Genomic DNA, 19,224 nt, shown 5'->3' on the forward strand with positions numbered 1-19,224 from the left:
TTTGAGGTTTATTTTTTTCATTGATATTTGTTACCAATAATTTTGTAGCAATGTCTCCGCAGTTTAAGCAACCATCATTTAACAAGAATATAATGTTTTAGAGTCGTTGGCCAAAATCGTGAAAAGTATTAGTTTAGTACTTTAAAACATTATTGTTACTAGGTATCAATAAGTCTAAACTTTAGGTGGTTTGAGTTTCCTATCGATGGATATTATTACCATGGATTAAATTCAACGTAACGTACAGAACGTAATCATTGTTTGTGAGAGGAACAAAACCCGTAAATTATTTTAGTTGACGTTCCTCGTTAACATGGTTTACAATAAATAAAACAAGTGCACTTTAAAAAATTAATTGCAATTAACAATCTAAGTCACACGAAACAGACCACGACAACACTGTAAGAAAACATTTTTCATCCTCGAGTTTAGATGAAATGAGTCTTTGCAGTTTTCTTTTTATTTGATTACACAGCAATGGCTTTCATAAAGCAAAATTAATTTAAGAAAGAAAAGAATAAATATTCATGAATGAAGTGGAGTTTACTTTGGAGATGGCAGAAACGTTTGCAGATCTTTACACTCAGCTTTTTTCTCCCTTCCTTTAAATTCCATGATCATTTTTTAATGTAACATGAAGATTGGATATTAAAAAGCCTTTTTCTATATATTAGATGTTTTATGTGACAGTAAAATTTTATTTGGATATTCGTAAAACTACGAATACAACTACAGTGTCAGTAGATTCATGGAGTTTTAAGTAAAACATTAATGCAACTGATTTTGCTTTAGGTAAATCACATGTTTTACATATTGTATTGGAAATAAAAAAGAATTAATAATCGGTAGTTAAAACAATAAAGTTGCTTTATTTAGCTGGAAGTATTACTCAAATTAGGATTTTTTAATGTACGTACATATTTTTGTTGGTATTTCTCAATCCATAAATTTGTAACTTAACAGGCGCGTTTACAAATTTATTTATAAGTACAAAAACACAATAAACTTAACAAAACTTATAGTGTAGACCGATGAAAATGACTATATTTAATGTATTATAACTAATAACGCTTTAAACAACACAATATTGAGCTTTGTAGATTGTATAATCATACGTGAAACAGCTAATTCACTTGTTATTCTTATTTAACTGCTTAAAATGATAAATACTGTCAATACTAGATTTCACAACGTATATTAAAACATGTAAACCCACAATTTTTAGCTGAGATTCAGAAAAGGTTTTATTCCACCCTAGGGGTTGGCTATTACACTTTGCCAAAATAATTTAGTCAACTTGCTGTAGATTTTGTTAATCTTCAACCATGTTGTTGGATGATGTTCTCTAACATAAGTTAGCCCTTGTTGTAAAGGAGTATCGTCATTGGCAAGGTCCAACTAATCAAGTCATCAATGGCAAGACCATATTTTTAAAGGTTAGGTTTAGCAGTCTGAAGAGGATATGGCCTCCAGAGATATGGAGGTTATGGAGGGTATGGTCTGGTGGTATGGGGATATGGACTGGGGTATATAGGTATGGGTTGGGTATATAGAAGGATATGGGAAAGGCCTCAGTCTGGTAGGGTTTCAGCTCCCTGGACTTAACCATCACAAAACTAACTATCACAAGGGTGAAAAGTGGTCATCCAGCTAGGACGTTTCATCTGACGACGCTGTTGACACAAAATGTCTATAAATTCCGTATTTAACCAGCTGCAAAAGGCTGCACACACAAAATCTTCCCCCTTAAAAGCTATAAAAGCTATCCCCCAACAACTTCAAATAGAGTATACATAAATAAACATAAAAAGGAAACATGGTTACCTCAATCCTAAAGGATACCAACGCGATCCCCCAAAACATTTACTCATCATCCTTGGAAAGTATCAGGATACAATTCTAAGAATAGCCTCCACTATGCTCCATGTAACTCCCTCACATTGCACAACTAGTCGTGGCTGTATCGGTCGTGTATCAGGAGTAACAGTGAAAGTGTTAAGGCGTGATTTCGCACACGGTGATTCAAGAATCACGCTTCTTCCTGGTAACCGATATATCAAGGCACGTCAGTTTTGTAACGTGGAACGTGTTATTTCATTATCTACACGTCAATCTGTGTGTATATGCGCGATTGAGAAATAATAGGTGCCGGGTTTGACTTGATTAAGACATTATGTTCAGGTTTTTGGATAGAGAACTGGTAATTTCAGTGCTGGTTCTGAACTAGCCTGCCTAAGTATATGTGGCTGTTTTCCCCATATCGAGATTATCATGTCCTCCACGCCAATACATAATCCTGAACTCTAAATACCTGTCAATTCTAGGAATGATAAAAATCCTATGCCTGGCAATTCCCAACCCCAATTTTCATATATCCATGAACCTCAAATGCCCACCACTATCACAATGTCAACCAACCATCAAGGTGAGCCTAGACCCTCTCTGGCACAACCTGTAATACCACAAGGGTTTTTATAAAACTTTACTCCTATCCTATTCATACAGAATTATCCACAAGAGTGAATATGGTACTTTTAGGACTGAGGTTTAGAGTTTTCAGTTTAACATTTAATGGTACTATAATTATTGAACATAATACTTACCATACTTAAACATGCAAAGATAATATATTAAACGACGGAAAGTATAATGACTTATATATTGTACTTACCATTTCGGAAACTTATATACAATATATTATTATGGTTCCTTTTAAAAAGAACAAATAACATTTTGATGATAAAATTAATAGTTTACCAAGAACCAAGACAAGTTTATCTGAATTTAAAAAGATAGTAATTCTATGTTGTAGGATTGTATATTTTATAATTTTCAACCAATTGGATATTTAAATTATCATGTTTGACACAAATAGTTGCTTCCGTTTAGTTAAATAAATGTGAGTAAATAAAATGAATTACCTTAAAAATTTCCGTTTAACATTAAATAATTACTAATATAAAAGTATCAAACTACAGAGAAAATAAAAAATATTATCCGAACTAAATGTGGGAGTACTCACACATGGTTGAATTTTATTAAATTGACAGTGTTTCAACAAAAACCAAACAAAATATAAGCCATTATTTAGTTAAATGAAGAGGTAGAAATAGTTCATTTCCAATAATTTATTGATATGTGTTGACCACATAGCCTTTAAAATAGGCAAACCTGTTACGTGATTGTCGAATAATTATTGAGCAATAAAATACGATCATGAAAATGTACTAAAATCTATATTGAGAATCGTATATTCAAAGTCAAAGTAAGTATTTAATACTGACAAACAAAGGTACGCAAGCATAAAAGAAATCTGGAATATTATGAATATCCAATAAGCCAGATTCCAGCGATAGATTAATATGAATTATTGGCAATCGTTTTCTTTACAAAGAATTTCATCAAAGACGTTCTGGATTCCTCTGTTGCTAAAGTCGCTGTCTTCAGCCTTTGATGTGCTTTCTTAACGTTTTGTTTCCTCCAAAAATACTTTTTAGAAAACTAAAGAATACATAAGCTTATGTCAAGGATCATCTTTGACACAAATTGTTTTACGACGATCAAAAAAAAATTTTTTATAACATTTTTCGTAATGCAAACTGTCATAGTGTTACTTTAGTTAGTTTTAGTTACTTTAGGCCAACGTTTAAATTAAAATTGTTCGGTAATACATTTTTCAATGCATTAACGACACTGCAATACTGCTATTGTATATGAAATACAGTATTGGTTGTTCATGGTTGGTTTTCACGCGATATAATCTGTGATTTGGAAAATAGCTACAAATTAAAAAGTAAAGCAATATGTAAACTATTTTCAGGATTTAATTTATTTTTCATTATCATAAGTTGACGTACAATTTGCTATGAACATATTTTTAGTCATTTTCTATGGCGTACATATATCACAAATACATACCTAATTGAATAGTATTACAAAATCTATACACAACTAAAATAAATTAAATGATGATAGTATGTAAAATAATATAACAAATAACTAAGAGTTTAGAAAATCTTAAAAAAAGACTAAAGGGTATAGCAATAAAAAGTAAAAAATAATAATACAGTTAGGATTTAAATAATCTCATTAAAAGTAATAGACAAAAATAATATAAAAATATTACCTAAAGCTTATCAACGGAAAAGTTAAATATTCCTCTAAGTTATTTTTAAATCTACAAATTCGTCAAATTTCATATTATTAGGAAGATTCCAAAACAATTTGGCCAACTCGAGTCGGACGCTAAGATTATTTAGTAAACTCATTTCTAACCCTTACAAGAAGCTGTGTCACATTCTATCAGGGCGCAATTCATCACAAATAACTTCTCAAACTAATTAATAACTTGCTTGAGATCTTCATGGAAATACATCAACCTGGATTTATTATCTCTTCCGAGTAGGATTTTGTTAATCTTAGTTTTGACTTCTTTTTTGCTCTTGTTTATTGATTAAATTCAAAATAGATATTTGCATTAGCCTCCTACTTTATGGTGCTGTTAGTTGGCATAACTTAATTTATTTTAACTACATACAGTTGTTTTTTTTACATGCGCATTAAATATCAAATTATACTAAATAGTTGTGCCAAAATTAAATAAATAAGAAATTAAAATAATAAATTCAAGATGTATGAAGGGGTTGCTAACTTCTACATTATAGACATGCTTTTACTTAAGTCCTAAATACACACAACCACTGTAGAAGACATCAATTACGTAGGTATTTGCATAGTTACAGTAATTAGATATATCTCACATATATTCGTATTTAGAGTTGCATTGTGTTAATATAATAACGAATTACAAACCAATTAGTATGCCAGCAAAAAAAAAATTTTTAATAAATAAAATTGTATTTGGATCCAATAAAAGGTAATCTTTTAATTTTCTGAACATAAGTTTTATGCCTAAGTTAACTATAGGTAATTGCCTTTTTTATTTGTTGACCTTAGAAATCGTCACATTTATTAAATTTCTACACCTATTATTTTTGAATGGACAAAAAAAGATCCAGTACATTGAACATTTCTACAAATACATAATATTTTAAAACACTTAAATTTAAATTGACTTTTTCTAATATGATTCCGGCATAAATAATCGAGAGTACAAACGCTTGGAAAACATCCACAGAGTTTAGAATTACTCAAAAAGTATTATGTAACCGGATCCACAGCGTCGTAGTCCATATTCCTCCCAAGGAACACCTATTGCAGTATTCAGGTTTCAATAAAGCCCGGGCTTGTCTGCAAGTATTAAATCGCCGGCTGTCAACCAAGCCGACTCTATACAAGTCTCATCCGACTGCGTCTCTCAAATTTATGAATGGCTCTTTCAATCTAATTTTCCTCCATTCAGAATATAAATCGACGTGCCTTTTCACCACGTTTTACATAATAATTTCGCAAATGTCCTGTTGAAAAGTCGAGGTAGATGTTTACCTGGAATAAGTTTATTTTGTGTTGTTGAGTTGTAGAATTGATTGGTTTAAGCTTAATGGTTTTAGTAGTTGTATGTTGTATTGAATGTGTTTATCTATGAGATAGTCGAGACATGATATATTTTACCTCAAATTAGGTTTGTTTGAAAAGAAACTATAAGTATAAATTAAATTTGTTTATGCATTATAACTACTTGAACATTGGCACAGTTCATCCTATTATTACCTGTAATGAAAACTAGTAGATACTTGACTTTTAACATGGAAAGTGCCGTACTTGTAAAGCCTTGGTACTTAATTCATGGCCAAAGATGATCAGCCTTTTCTTATCCAGGACCATTACATGCTTAGTGATTAAGAAAGGGACAACTGGTTCCAAAATCAAACCATCAAAAGATGTAGAATGTTCTGAAAATCAAACAGACCTACGGATTACCAGGTGAGCACCATTTCCACTCTGATACTCCTCTTCAGAAAACAAATCTTAACTAAGATGCCTTTTGCATTTGGGCTATGCACACAACAGCTGCAAAACTTATAATTGTATTGCAGAATTTATCAACAGTGTAGGTAACAATTCTAGTTCCTTCCACAAATAACAGCCTGAAAACCCAACCGAAGACCAAACCAACTTTAATTATTTAACTCTGCAGCAATAAAATGCATCTGGAGCAAGCTGCTATCAAATTATTGGTTCTGTATAGCATTTGTCAAACGTTGATACTTACTAAACCAATGTCTCCTCCTTCTCCAACTGACAAACAACGTAAACTACACCGATGTCGTGGAACTCTCCCACAACTTATTGTAGACTGTTACATGAGTAATTAGTTTTGTATAACATTGGTCAACCTTTGATTGGTTTTACTAAACCAATGTCTCCTCCTTCTGCAATTGAAAAACTACGTAATCTATTCCGATATCATGGAAAACTCCCGCAACCCATTGTAGACTGGTTCAATTATATCACAGGATCTATCGGTGTAGGTGACAACTCGCTATTCCTCCCAAGGCTGCAGAGGACTCGCAGGTGACGGCTTTGTCCCTCCATCTATTGACCACGACAGTCCAGGGTCTTTACACCATTGTCACTCGGCCGCAGATATATTATCTTCACGGTAAATATACGGACAATAATGTCACAACAGAGGGGCGCTTGGTCGCTTTGGCGGTGCCAGCTGGGTTTCTCCCGCTCTAATCAGCTTAGATTTCCCGCCGAAATGCCGCCCTGTGTGAGTGACATGAAGCTGCACTTGGGTGCAATATTGGCTGGTGCGACACCTCATTATTGCTATATAACGGGTTTGTAGCTGTCCCAAAAAGAGTTATTGTCTGTTAGAAGAGTTACAACTGGGTAAAAAATATGTTTTATGTTAGAGTTTTAAGATTTCAAAATAGTAAAGTGGTTCTTTGAAATTTCTTTATAGGTAAAATTTATTTCATTTAATTTGAGAGAAGATCATAGATGAACATAGACAAGTTTGTGCACATAAACCCCAAGAAAAAGAGAGTCGGTTATTATTTTACTTATCAATAACATAGCTTAATGTTAAACAAAACGTCCAGTAAATTCACACAAAAGAACGTTATGAGACTCTTAAAGTATGATTCAATTCAAACTACATAAACAATAAACGAAAACATATTGAATTTTCCAGACAATTAAACATAAACCTAACAAAAAATCCAAACATTTTAGATTGTAAAACAATATAAACTACTAATAATTAACCAGAAACAAACCTATTGACTTAAAATTTACTGAAAAACCCCTCCATCTTTCCACCTCCAACTGACATCCATGAAATTACTTTGACCCCTGAAATTCCAAAGCGACTTTTTACCCGCGAAATTACCGCTAAACAGATGCAAAGTCTAGTGTTTGCCAAGCAATGAATACCCAAGGTCGGTAATTATAAGCAATTTGTCGACCAGCTGACTGTCTCTGCGATCGCGGCTCTCACAAATCATCTGCATGATGAATAGATCGCTATAAATGTAATGAATGAATTAGCAACTCGCAGCGGAGGAAGCGATTGTTCTGTCGGTGCCGCAATTCGTTACGGTGGATTGTAATTATTTAAGCACTTTTGCAAGAAAAACAATAGAGTCGGTCGTACTGTGATGATAGTGTTCGCGGTAGGTTTATGTGCTCGTATTGATTTAACTACCTCTGACCACTTGTAGTCTTCCTTTCCTTCTTTCCCTCGGTTTTCCTTTAATGGACGACATTCGTAGCTCTGTACAGAATTGCTCGAGTTTAATGAACATTCTTGCATCCATTGGTTTTATGTGTACTTCTGTACTGAGTGGTTAGCAGTAAAATTGTTGGTAGGTGTTTTGAGGTGATGTTTTGTATGGGGTTCTTAGTATTTTATTCATACCCTTTTCATGATTTCAAGCAAACTTTGTTTTTACTTTCTCCCCCTATACCATAGTATATGGAGAAAGTATTGTTTTCGTCAAAATTTTCGAGTTTGAGTTTTGAGTGGATATATTCGTTTTGGGCCCCCCTGGACCCAAAAAAGTGGTTTTCGAAGTGATGTCTGTGTGTGTGTGTGTGTGTCTGTGTGTCTGGATGTGTACAGAGCTAGGGACTACACCTGTGGTCCGATTTCGATGAAATTTGGTATGCATGTTCTAATCCATGGTATCTCGAGGCGTTTTTTTCATTTTTTTGAAATTTTGATTTTTAATGAGGATTTTCCCATAAAAACCCATAAAAAACCGGAAAAATCGGATTTTCTCAAAAATGGCCCGAACGATTTTGATAAAAATTTAGTATGTTGTAGCCCTTTGAATTCTGAACAAAATGGTACAAATCCCATTTCTGTAAAAATTACCGTTCAAAAGTTATGGTAAATTATGTTATTTTCCCATAAAAACCCAATAAAATAACAAAAAATAGGGTTTTGGACAAAAATCCGGTTTTTATTTAACATAGTATGTTATGGTCCTTACAATTTTTATAGTTTTTTTAATTTTTTTTAAATTTTTATTTTTAATGGGGATTTGCCCATAAAACCCCATAAAATAACGGAAAAATCGGATTTTCCCAAAATTGGCTCGAACAATTTTGATAAAAGTTTAGTATGTTATAGTCCTTTAAATGCTGAACAAAATTTTTCAAATCCCATTTCCGTATATTTACTCTCACCGCTTACACACGATGAAGGCTGTTGACAAACTTATGGGAGAAAGTATGTGTCAGAATGCTGATACCGTTTATTTTTATGCCTATCCACTAGAGGCTTGAAATAAAAAAAACAATGCTTATAAGGGGTGTAAACAACCTTCAACTTAGTCTACAATGGAAACTCCATGTACAATTTCGAAACTTAAATTTATTAATTATAATACAAAACCGATAGTAAAGAAAAGAAAGGGGGTTCACAATAAATTGTACAAACAGTGGGAGATGAATTTACTTTAAAAACTTTAGGCTAGGCCTATTAGAATGGTTTTAATTATTTAGGTTCAATGTTATAATTTACTGCAAGGATCTTTATTTCAGGTGGGGTGATCGAGCGACATTTGAATTTAATCTTGTGATATAAGCCTAATTAAATTTTGTTTTTAAAATATAAAGTATGTTCGAATTATAGATTGGTTGAATTAATAATAGTTTTGAATAAGTTAAGCTTCTGTTAGTTCTTGACTTTGAATTTGAGTATAAATGTCCAAAGGTTAGGCCTAAAAAAGGTTTTAATGGCTTCCAAAGGGGAAAATGTCTATTGGAGTAATCTCACCAAAATTGATGTCTTCTTTGAAGTAAAGTTCTTGATGTTATAAATGATGAATGTTCGTAACAAGGATGGGTCTTCTTTCAACAAATTCCACTAATTTTGTCCGAATAATGTACTTTTTTATAAAATTTTGATATTAAATATGGAGTATTCAGTTTACATCTGCATACTATCTTGGTTCTATTGGAAGTGATGATGGTCTGATGTATTGTTGCACTCACATATGTCAATGCTGACTTAATAATATAAAATTATAGGCCACTGTTCACACATATATTATAACAAATTTCATTTGCTAGAGAGCTAAATTATAATTTTGAAAAGTTATTTAAATAAAATTATATTGAATTTGAAGCAATTTTGTTACAAAAGTTATAGGCTATTATATATGTACATTAAATTAGGTCATTTGAAAATTTCTATATTATATTGTATGAAATTGATTAACTATTGGTCTGCATGGACAATTAATTACTATATATGGTTTGAAAAGGGATTGACATTTAAATAAAATGAAAAACATATGGTGGAAATTAAATTATTCTATTGAAAAAAATATTAGTGAAAATATTGAATTGTTACAGGGGTTCCCCGACAACTTTTTGAATGTTCGATATGTCTGGTAGATGTTACGCCAATTATGATATAAGCTAATGTTAGATAGGGAGGTGGTACGGTTAGGTAGGATATATTTCGTTAAATAATATGGTTCTATTTCTTGAAGATAAACTCTAAGAAGTTTAATTCAATTCAATTCATTTCAAGTGTAATTGAATTCATCAACCGCTTGATAAAATATTGGTTCAACCATTGACTATATAATATATTTAATATATAATATATAACAGTTTTGGGGAACCGCTTATAACCATAATTTTTTTTATTTCAAGCCTCTATATAGTCAATGGTTTAACTATTTATTAGTTATACTTATAAGATAGACAATCTCGTAGATTTTAGATGCTTTTAAGAGGAGTAAAATAATTTTAGCCTGTAATGAGCTACGAGTTTAAAATAGTTTTCTCAGGAGGATGGTTCTGTGGGACATTTGAACTGAATTTTCAATAAAATGTGAAATACGTTCAAAGTAAGTATATTGCAGAACTAAATTTGATTTTACTAATTTTTTAACAAGCCTATTTTTTTGTAAACATGTCTCAGTTAAGACGATCTCGTTGATACATTTAGTTGCTTATGTAGTAAAACGAATTTAACATGGAATACATTGAGCTATGAGTATATTAAATCAGATTTATTGGATTCAGGCAATTTCATCAGTTTTCTGTTAATGATTGATTTGAGATCATAGAGTTGAAACTGAATGTTCCATAACATTTTTTATATCATAGTTGTAAACATAATAAAGCAGCTAGATCCGTAAACGATACATAAATAAAAACTTCCCTAAATACATGTGTTCTGTAATCATAAAAATATTTCAGATTTATTCTTTTGAAACAATTTACCTTGACGACGCTATCAAATATAGCCATCAATTTCATTTGTCAGTAATATTACTTCCGTCCTAAAATACAAATATCTACAAAAATACAATGCTTATTGGCAGTCACAATCTATTCACTCGAAGGAATGACGTAATTTATGTAAGATCAGCTGTGGTGTCGCGACTTGCTCTATTAACTGTTGAATATTGAAGACCAGTGATTCCTGGAAACGCATGATGCGTGATCACTTCAGGAAATCACTTCACCTGTTTTAATTGCTTCCTTAACGATCGAGTAAATCATCCTCCAACTTCCCCGTGTCTGCATTTTAATCAGTTTGTCCTGATTGCTGTTGGATTCCGAGCACCGTGTACCTGTAGTGTCTAGGCAGTGATGAAGTTGCATGTAGATTGTGAATAGTATTGATACAATTGCGTGAAGTGAATAATGTTGAAACGATCTTGCAGTGCTGAGTAAGGAATTTTCTTACTACATTGGTGTTAAAGTTGAATATTTAATGGCCGATTCTCTAGATTCTTATATACTAGATATACTTATACACTAGAATACTAGATACTATTCACGTAGCTAGTAGACCACTAATATAGTAGATATTACTAATATATTATTACATGAATATAAATATTTTAAAATTATTTAGTTCATTTTCATGTAAGGTGGAAATCCCATACATGAAAATTAACGAAATGATATAAGCATATAAATATGCATGGATAATTCTTTTTGCCTTTTACTGTCTTTTTCACTCGATAGAAGGGCTAATATATATTTTAAGATATATACATGTGTATTATGTATCGTATAGTGTAATATTAGTATATTATACTAGGAGTATCTGGGGTCATGTACAAGAATGAACGAAACCGATTCCATGCTGGAAAATTGGGCTATTCTTACCTTCTCAATGCCCCATCGGAAAATGAAATTTTCTTTGTTCAAAATGTAGAAAATAACGCCCTGATTCCGAAAAAAAGAACCAACGCTTTTCCGGCTGTATCTCCGATAATATATATCAGATCTTAGTAATTCTTGCATATTCTTGTTCAGTTTTCTCTACCGTATAATTTGAGTAGCCATATGACCAATTTTTGGCGTAAAAAATATTTTTCAGTTTTTCCGCTTTCCCTGTTTTTCCGACGATTTGCGCGGGAAGAACTATTATTTTCAGAATCACTGAGTTATTTCCTACATACAAAATTAATTTACCGGGGGTGCACTGAGAAGTTAAGAATGACCGAAAATTGTTTCAATCAGTGTAATCAGCACGTTTTTGGCTGCATTCAAGCTTTGGCTATTTAAAAATTCAATGGTAAAGGTAAATGATAGAATAGAAACTCCACTCTCTAATTATTAATAGATTGCAAGCCCGGAAAATTAATTTAAAAATATGTGGCTATGTGGTTTGGTACGCTATGTGGTTTGGTTATTATGAGTTATTTGAAATCTCATAAAAAATTAAACCAGCTGCAAACAAATTAGTCTAATCATTGAAAAGCCAAATCAAGTTTTCCAATCCAAGTTTTCGGTGTTGTATCTGAGTAAATCTACCCGATAATGCTAAAAAAATCGTTCACTACATAATTCATCCATCCCAGTTTTAAACTCTTACGATAGGTAACATTTACATAATAGATACACAATAAGTATTTCGGTAAAGTAAATGTTTTACTGTAATAAAAAAAAAATATGTAAGTAAATTTACATATTTACAACAAGAAGAATTTTCATTTATTTTTCCATTGAACATTTAAAAAAATTAAAAGAATTTAGTATTTAAGAAACTGTTTTGTTCTCAACTCATAAACAACGTAAACACAAACTAAGGCTCATCACCACAAATTTAGGTTATAATTTGATCCTAACCTTAAATCCAAAACAGCCTTAAGTGATAACCGCAGGATCAAGCAAAACAATAGGCCTACTAAGCTTCACCAAAATAACCACAAGGTCGAGCAGCTATTTACATATATATTCGGTTACTGGCCGTCCACGGGGCCTCGGGCCTTTGGTTCTCAGAAGACTAGAAATTCGCCACGCTCGCCTGATGGATGGGCGCAACATGAAAAAACGTGTTAGACAGTTTTAATTATTTCGGCGTCCGCAGCCTAATAGCTTGTAACTTTCGGTGCCTCAGGAGATGGCTTGTAACCTCTTACGTTTGTGACTCTTGTAATGACTGTAATGATGTAGAAGGTCTTGTAATGATCATGTAATGTATTGTGTTTACAGAATGGGGTTGGGATGTGATTTAGTGGAAAATGGTAGTTTTGTTAGATTTCGTCTAAAAATTGTGGCGTCATCCTGTAATCCAGCTACTAGGAGGTTACGAATAGTGAATATTTATAGGCCTGCACTGTGGATGCGATTTCCCTGGTGTGGATTAACGTCCGCACGAGTAAGTACTACGACTATCCGCAGTACTATCCTGAAAATTAGACAAATTCGTATATACCAAGGTAAAAATGTGGTTTGGATTCCACTATAAACTGTAGGTCCCTTAGTTTCCATTAGCTGTATGGGCTAGTAATTAACAGCTGTGTCTAAGGAATGTCGGCCTTAGTCACTAACAAGACTACAAGATTGCGCCACTCATCCTACACTCATCTCCATTCATACTTGGCTTAAAATACCTACTTTGTATGGTCGCCATTTAATAATAAAGTATTAAAGTATTAAAGTATTTAGTGGATAGGGTTGCTTTGTTAGATTTTGTAATTTCTCAGATCGAACAAGGTAATTATTATCCAGATTTTGAATAGGGTTACTAATTAATTTTAATATGTAAAATAGTTTATGCTTAATTTGTCTTCGAAGGAACTAAACACAAAAGGTTAGATTCTCCAATGCCTAGGGTGGGATTAAACACAGGGTGAAGTAAAATGGATGGACAGATGTCCAATACACAAACATTAAGTTAGTAAACCTACGGAAAAATACAAAAAATCCCCAATAATGTAAAAGCTACAATGAATCGCAACTTGATACTTTTGAGGGTGACTAAGTCTCAGGTACTTTAACGATGGTAATAAGTAACATGAACAGGTCATTATTGTGGATACAAATAATTAAAATCACTGACCATATTATGATAGTAATGAGTAATGTATACGGGTTACATTATTAAAAACTGTTGGGAAAAAAAGGATTTCCTTCGATAATGAAGGCCCTCTTAATCCAAAAAATACACCAAGAGTGCGAAATCCTTGTAGTAAAACCAAAGAGAAAGTAAATGGAATCCTACACCGCATTTTCCATTATTGAAAGATTTAGACAGTTGGCTGCAGGTGTTTTTACTGTTGGATGAACATATTAACGATATGTAAAGTTCGTATTTTAAAATAACGATTTATGGACATAACATAAAGCTAAAATTGAACCTAATCTTACAATATGACAAGGTTAATACCATAAAAGTTATTACTGCGGAACATCATGGAAAATTTACCAAAACAGGTTTTTTTTCGAAAATATTCACAGAAAGAATAAAAAGCAGGCCTTTGAGGTAAAGGATATCCATTTTCCTTCCACAGCCGTGGCCAGTGGATCTGTCAGTCGGCTTGTATCATATATCGTATATGACAGCGCGATATGATGATATACGACAGGACGGCGGCGCAGCAGTACATGACTCCCAGTGTTCCTGGATACAAGAGTGACTGTCCTGTCTACTTTCACGCCCCGGTGGTTCGGAATCCATGTGTCCCTAGGTCCAGTTACCTGAAACCGGTCTTTACAGTGCAGTGTGTAATGGGCTGGATATTGTCGTCGAGAATTTTGTAGTAGTGAGACAGATTTTGTTAATCAGATTCCCTGAGTTCTGGTAGTATCAAAGATAATGAAATCAGCCGTAATATTCCGTGGGTGAACTAGAATTTTTAATTTAGTCAAACAATTTCATTACAAAACTATTCATTGTTAATTATGTATTAATATTGTATAACATTTAGTTTGTGAGCTTAAACAATCCATCAGGTATGTTTCCAAAGCAAAACATATTTAGCAAAAGTTTTCAAAAATTACAACACTTTTTATTTTATAATATCAAGATTTATCATCCGGATAGCTTTAAGGGGCTGCCTCCTCTAAATTACAGATATCTGAGTAAGCATACTAAATAAATAAAATAAGTGCTAAGAAACTTAAATTTATCTTATTTTAAATTTCACCAAAAGGATGTTGTAGAATGTTTTATTCGCCTAATTTAAGAGTTCTCGGTCCAGGATCTGCTCTCCTGATTTCCCAGTTTTAGGAGTCTTTCGAAATCCTATCCAGACTAGACCTTTATTGTATCCTAATTGTTTACCTCACTAAAATTATATAATTGTCGGACATGATGTCATCTACGATCTTGGGGGTGAAGAATTTCTACTCACTAGAACTGAAATGATTTGGTAACATGAAGAACGTTATAGACGTTGAGTTCAAAGCAGCGATATCGTATGTTCGCTACCCTGTGTCTACACCGCTCATTCATGTACAGCTATTGCAATTTTAGAGGCCACTAAAATAAATCTAGCATGAAAAATGTATATACGTTCCACAACATAGAGATTGTGTGTCCATCTCTTGATTGTTCAAATCTTTATCCAGCCAAAAAGGAATAGACTTAAACATACATGAGCAACATGAAGACTCTTCGAGTGAAAGTGAACTGCTACAGTGCATCTAGGAGGGTCTAGACGCTGGACATCTGGACATTTTGGCGGGTAATGTTTCAGATTTTGGGCGGCAGCGACGTCTGGGCGGGTGTCAAGTGTCTCGTCGTCTGCCGCCACGCACGCCATCTTGTCACGCAAAAAACGACCCAGATTTCATTAGAGTGTGTCAGTATAGCACCGAGACAGGTGGTGCTGGAAGGGGTGGGTCCAGACGGTACAGAGGACCACCGTGAGCTAAACAAGTGTGGAGGGTAGGGTGTTAAAAACGATTATGTCAATGCAGTAGCTAAGGTTAAAGAGAAAGTAAATATTTCCATGAATGCTGATTGAAAAGAAGGGACATTGCGATCAGTAGAGTCTAACCTAGGTGTTTTCTAGTTTGTTTTCTGTACGACTGGAACGAAGGGTTTTTGTTTGAAGAGCAAAAAGGTAAGGATACCTTAACAAGATTGCATGACTACTAGAACTAAATCTGAGCTCTAGATACAACAGAAGGTAGCTCTGTCGAAAAATCGAGTAAAATTTTGTTCTGTTGCCAGCAAAAAGAATCAGTCCCCTCATTAACTCATGGCTTTATTATAATCCCATAATCCCACATTCAGCCTCTAGTTCCAATGTACATGTACAATGCCCTTCGTACATATGACGGGCAACGTCTCTTGATTCGCTCATTCTGTCCTACCTTCTGTTGTATCTCTAAATCTATATTATATGCCTACTATCTGAGAAAGAAAATTTCGAATGACATTCGTCACATACTCATTTATCATTGGGCATTGGACTCCAACATGGTTACCTGCTCTTTGGAAATAAGTTTCTTACATCGAATGCATTTTTTTTAAATTTCAGTTCTATGTTTAACACTTGAAATGTTGTAATGAGCTAAAGCCCCACTGAGCAGTGGAACTTACTGAAAACTCAATTCTTTCTGGTTTTTGGACTAGTCCGAAATTCAGCTGCAAACATGTTTAAATAAATGGTATCAATTATCTGACACATACTTTGTCCATTTAGCTTTTCAACAACCTTTATCATCGGTAAGCGATGAGAGTAACTATGATATTTAATAGGTAAAATCACAAAAGTTGCAATTAAACTATTCATATTCCAATGCAAACTGTTATGCATGTTTAAGAGTTAAATATAATTTTCCTTACGAACAAACTGTTATGCAGTCAAATCACTAGTTATGTATATCACTACTTTTCACTACTTTGCAACATGTGCTTGACACTTTCAATTGTTGAAGTCTCGCTGCACCAAGTTACGAAGTAATGATCCTGCAACTGTCGATCAAAACTTCACCTAGCGAAACCTTTATTGTAATTACTTTTATGGATAACTTCTAAACAACTTTTCCAGAGGCTTTAACATCGTTCTAACCTATATCACCAGTGAGGTATGTAGACACATGTTCAGAAACTAAAGTCCTCAAGTACTATCGACTTAAATTTGTTTTGTGATTAAAAGCTAACGCCATCCTGTTCGACCTATTGAAGTTGGTGAGAGATCAAAAACTATATTTATTACGAAACATAAATAATATATATATTTTTTAATTTTAGATCTGCATTTAGTTTTACTATTATAACAACGTGGTTTACTAATGACAACGCAATAGTTATATCTAGCAATAAAAACACTGTGGGTGGCTGGTGTGATTTAAGTACCGTATAAGATGGGAATATGTAAGTAGTATATAAGTAATATGTAAGATAATTTTTACATACAATATTATTTTTGTTGTTGTTCATCTATCTAATGTACCTAGCTTATATTTGATGTTGAGTTTGAAATAAAGTAACTCCATGTATTATATAGCTAATAGATGTATGACAATAATTAACATTCAAATTGACAATTCTCATTGAGACAAGAATTTCCAGTAAGAATTTCCGATCTATTATTTCAAATATAATTTTTCTGTCTAGAGTTTGGGGGCAACCCCGCTTATAGATTCACAAAAGCAATTTTAAAACGCTGACAAAATGCCCAAACAAAAATAATTAAAGTTAGGTGTAATTTTCAGCGCGGAAATTACGCAAATAATAACATGTAGAGGACAAAGCAAATGTCGTCTGAGTCACTCAGAGTAATTATGAGAAAGGTTAGATCGTTGTTCAGATTACACTTGACGACTGAGGTCTACATGTACTCCAATCCTAACTTACATCTTACAATGTCACTTTCTCATGGGACATTGTGAAAATAAAGGTCTACATCTACTTCAGTTATAATTCTTACGATGTTACATACAAAATTTTCAAATAACTGTGGAAAAAACATCCGTTTAATACGAACTACTGCTAAATCCTCTATTAAATCCCTCAAGCGGTAGAAACCTAAATTTATAGATTCTACAGGTGTTTAAGCGCACCTTAGATAATTACAACTACCGTGGGACAATATTTAAAAACGAAACCAGCTTATAATTCCTTGTTTCTTTACTTTATTGCCAATCACGATGGTTTAAGTTTTCTATAAGATGTAGTGATATAGATAGTTAAGATGTAATTTGGTTTTCCTACAGTCACCCGAGAAAGTTGGCTTCCTTGTACTGTTTATAGTACAGAAAGCTGCTAATTGCTGCATATTTATACTTTGCCGTACGGTTTATACTTTGTCGTACGGTTTATACTTTGCCGCACATCAGGATTCCAACGAAACAACACAAAACAGCGTGGTTCTATTATGCACGTAATCCGTGTACACCTGGAAATAGGTTGGCAACACTTAAAGATAATAATACTATGAGCAGCTGATTGACTATTATAACTACGATTTAACCTGTCATTTCGTGTTTATAGTTTCGGTATATCTGAACTTTCTGGACTTTTCTTTTAAACGTTTTTAAAACATTCCTACGATCTTAATAAACAAGAAAATACCTTTAAAGCATTTTTTTTAGGCGCGGAAACCACTTCAAATTACAAAAACATACGGAACTATATTCTCAAAACGCGGAGCACATTTCTTGCCGAGGGAAAATAGCGGATTGATACGGACCGCGGGTACTACTTTCTCTAGGGCACCATTTGTATTGCCAGCTGAATCTAAAAACTTGTTGTATAGTGTTTGAAAGACTAATTATTTATATGCCTTATAGTGAGTGTAACACGAGTGAAAAAGACCTTTGCTGCACTCGAGATCATTCCGCACTCGCCTGCGGCTCGTGCGTAAACATTGCTCTCGTGTGCAGCAAAGTGCCACTTTCACCACTAGTTACACAAATAACTATTTGTTGCATGCTCAAAAAGAGCTTGCAAAAATGCCAAGTTGAGATTTATTTACAATTAATTCCCAATAACACTAAAACTCAGTGATAGGAACAATGCATATCAGCTGATGGTCAATGAAGTAAAGAATACATGTATACCAAAGTGTGTGCTTGTTTTGTAAATAAAAAATGTCCTATGGTACTTGTAATTTGGGTTACGTTTTAAAAGATTACCCTGTATAGAACATACAATTCTTTAAATAACTTATCTTAATACGCAAAAGAAAAACTATTGCGTCGGAGTTTGAATGAAAAGCTAAGTTATTTTAGTGTTAATATTTTTTCATTTGGAATCAGCTATTACATTTCATGCTATTGACAGGTTTCAATAATAAAATGCCCAACATCACTGCCTTCTCTAATTTCCCCACATATTGTGGCTGACTTGGACATTTTTCTTCAGGGCAGACAATGCAGCTTCTTCAGGGGTTCGTTTAATGCGCCCTCCCTAAACAAGGGAAGATGTAATTGAACTACGTGATTCCAATACAACATAGGATGTTTTGCGGGAAAGGGAAATCTAATTATGGTCAGAGTCGGAAAATGGAAATTTCCCCATAAATTCCTTCAGGGCAGCAGAGGGAGATTCTGATATAAATTCTGTTCAGACAAAGGTAAACCTGAATTAATGAT

The sequence above is a fragment of the Macrosteles quadrilineatus genome, unplaced genomic scaffold (genome assembly GCF_028750875.1).
Source record: "Macrosteles quadrilineatus isolate MER2022 unplaced genomic scaffold, UCM_ALF_1.0 Scaffold_4__1_contigs__length_99947679, whole genome shotgun sequence".
NCBI classification, from domain to species: Eukaryota; Metazoa; Arthropoda; class Insecta; order Hemiptera; family Cicadellidae; genus Macrosteles; species Macrosteles quadrilineatus.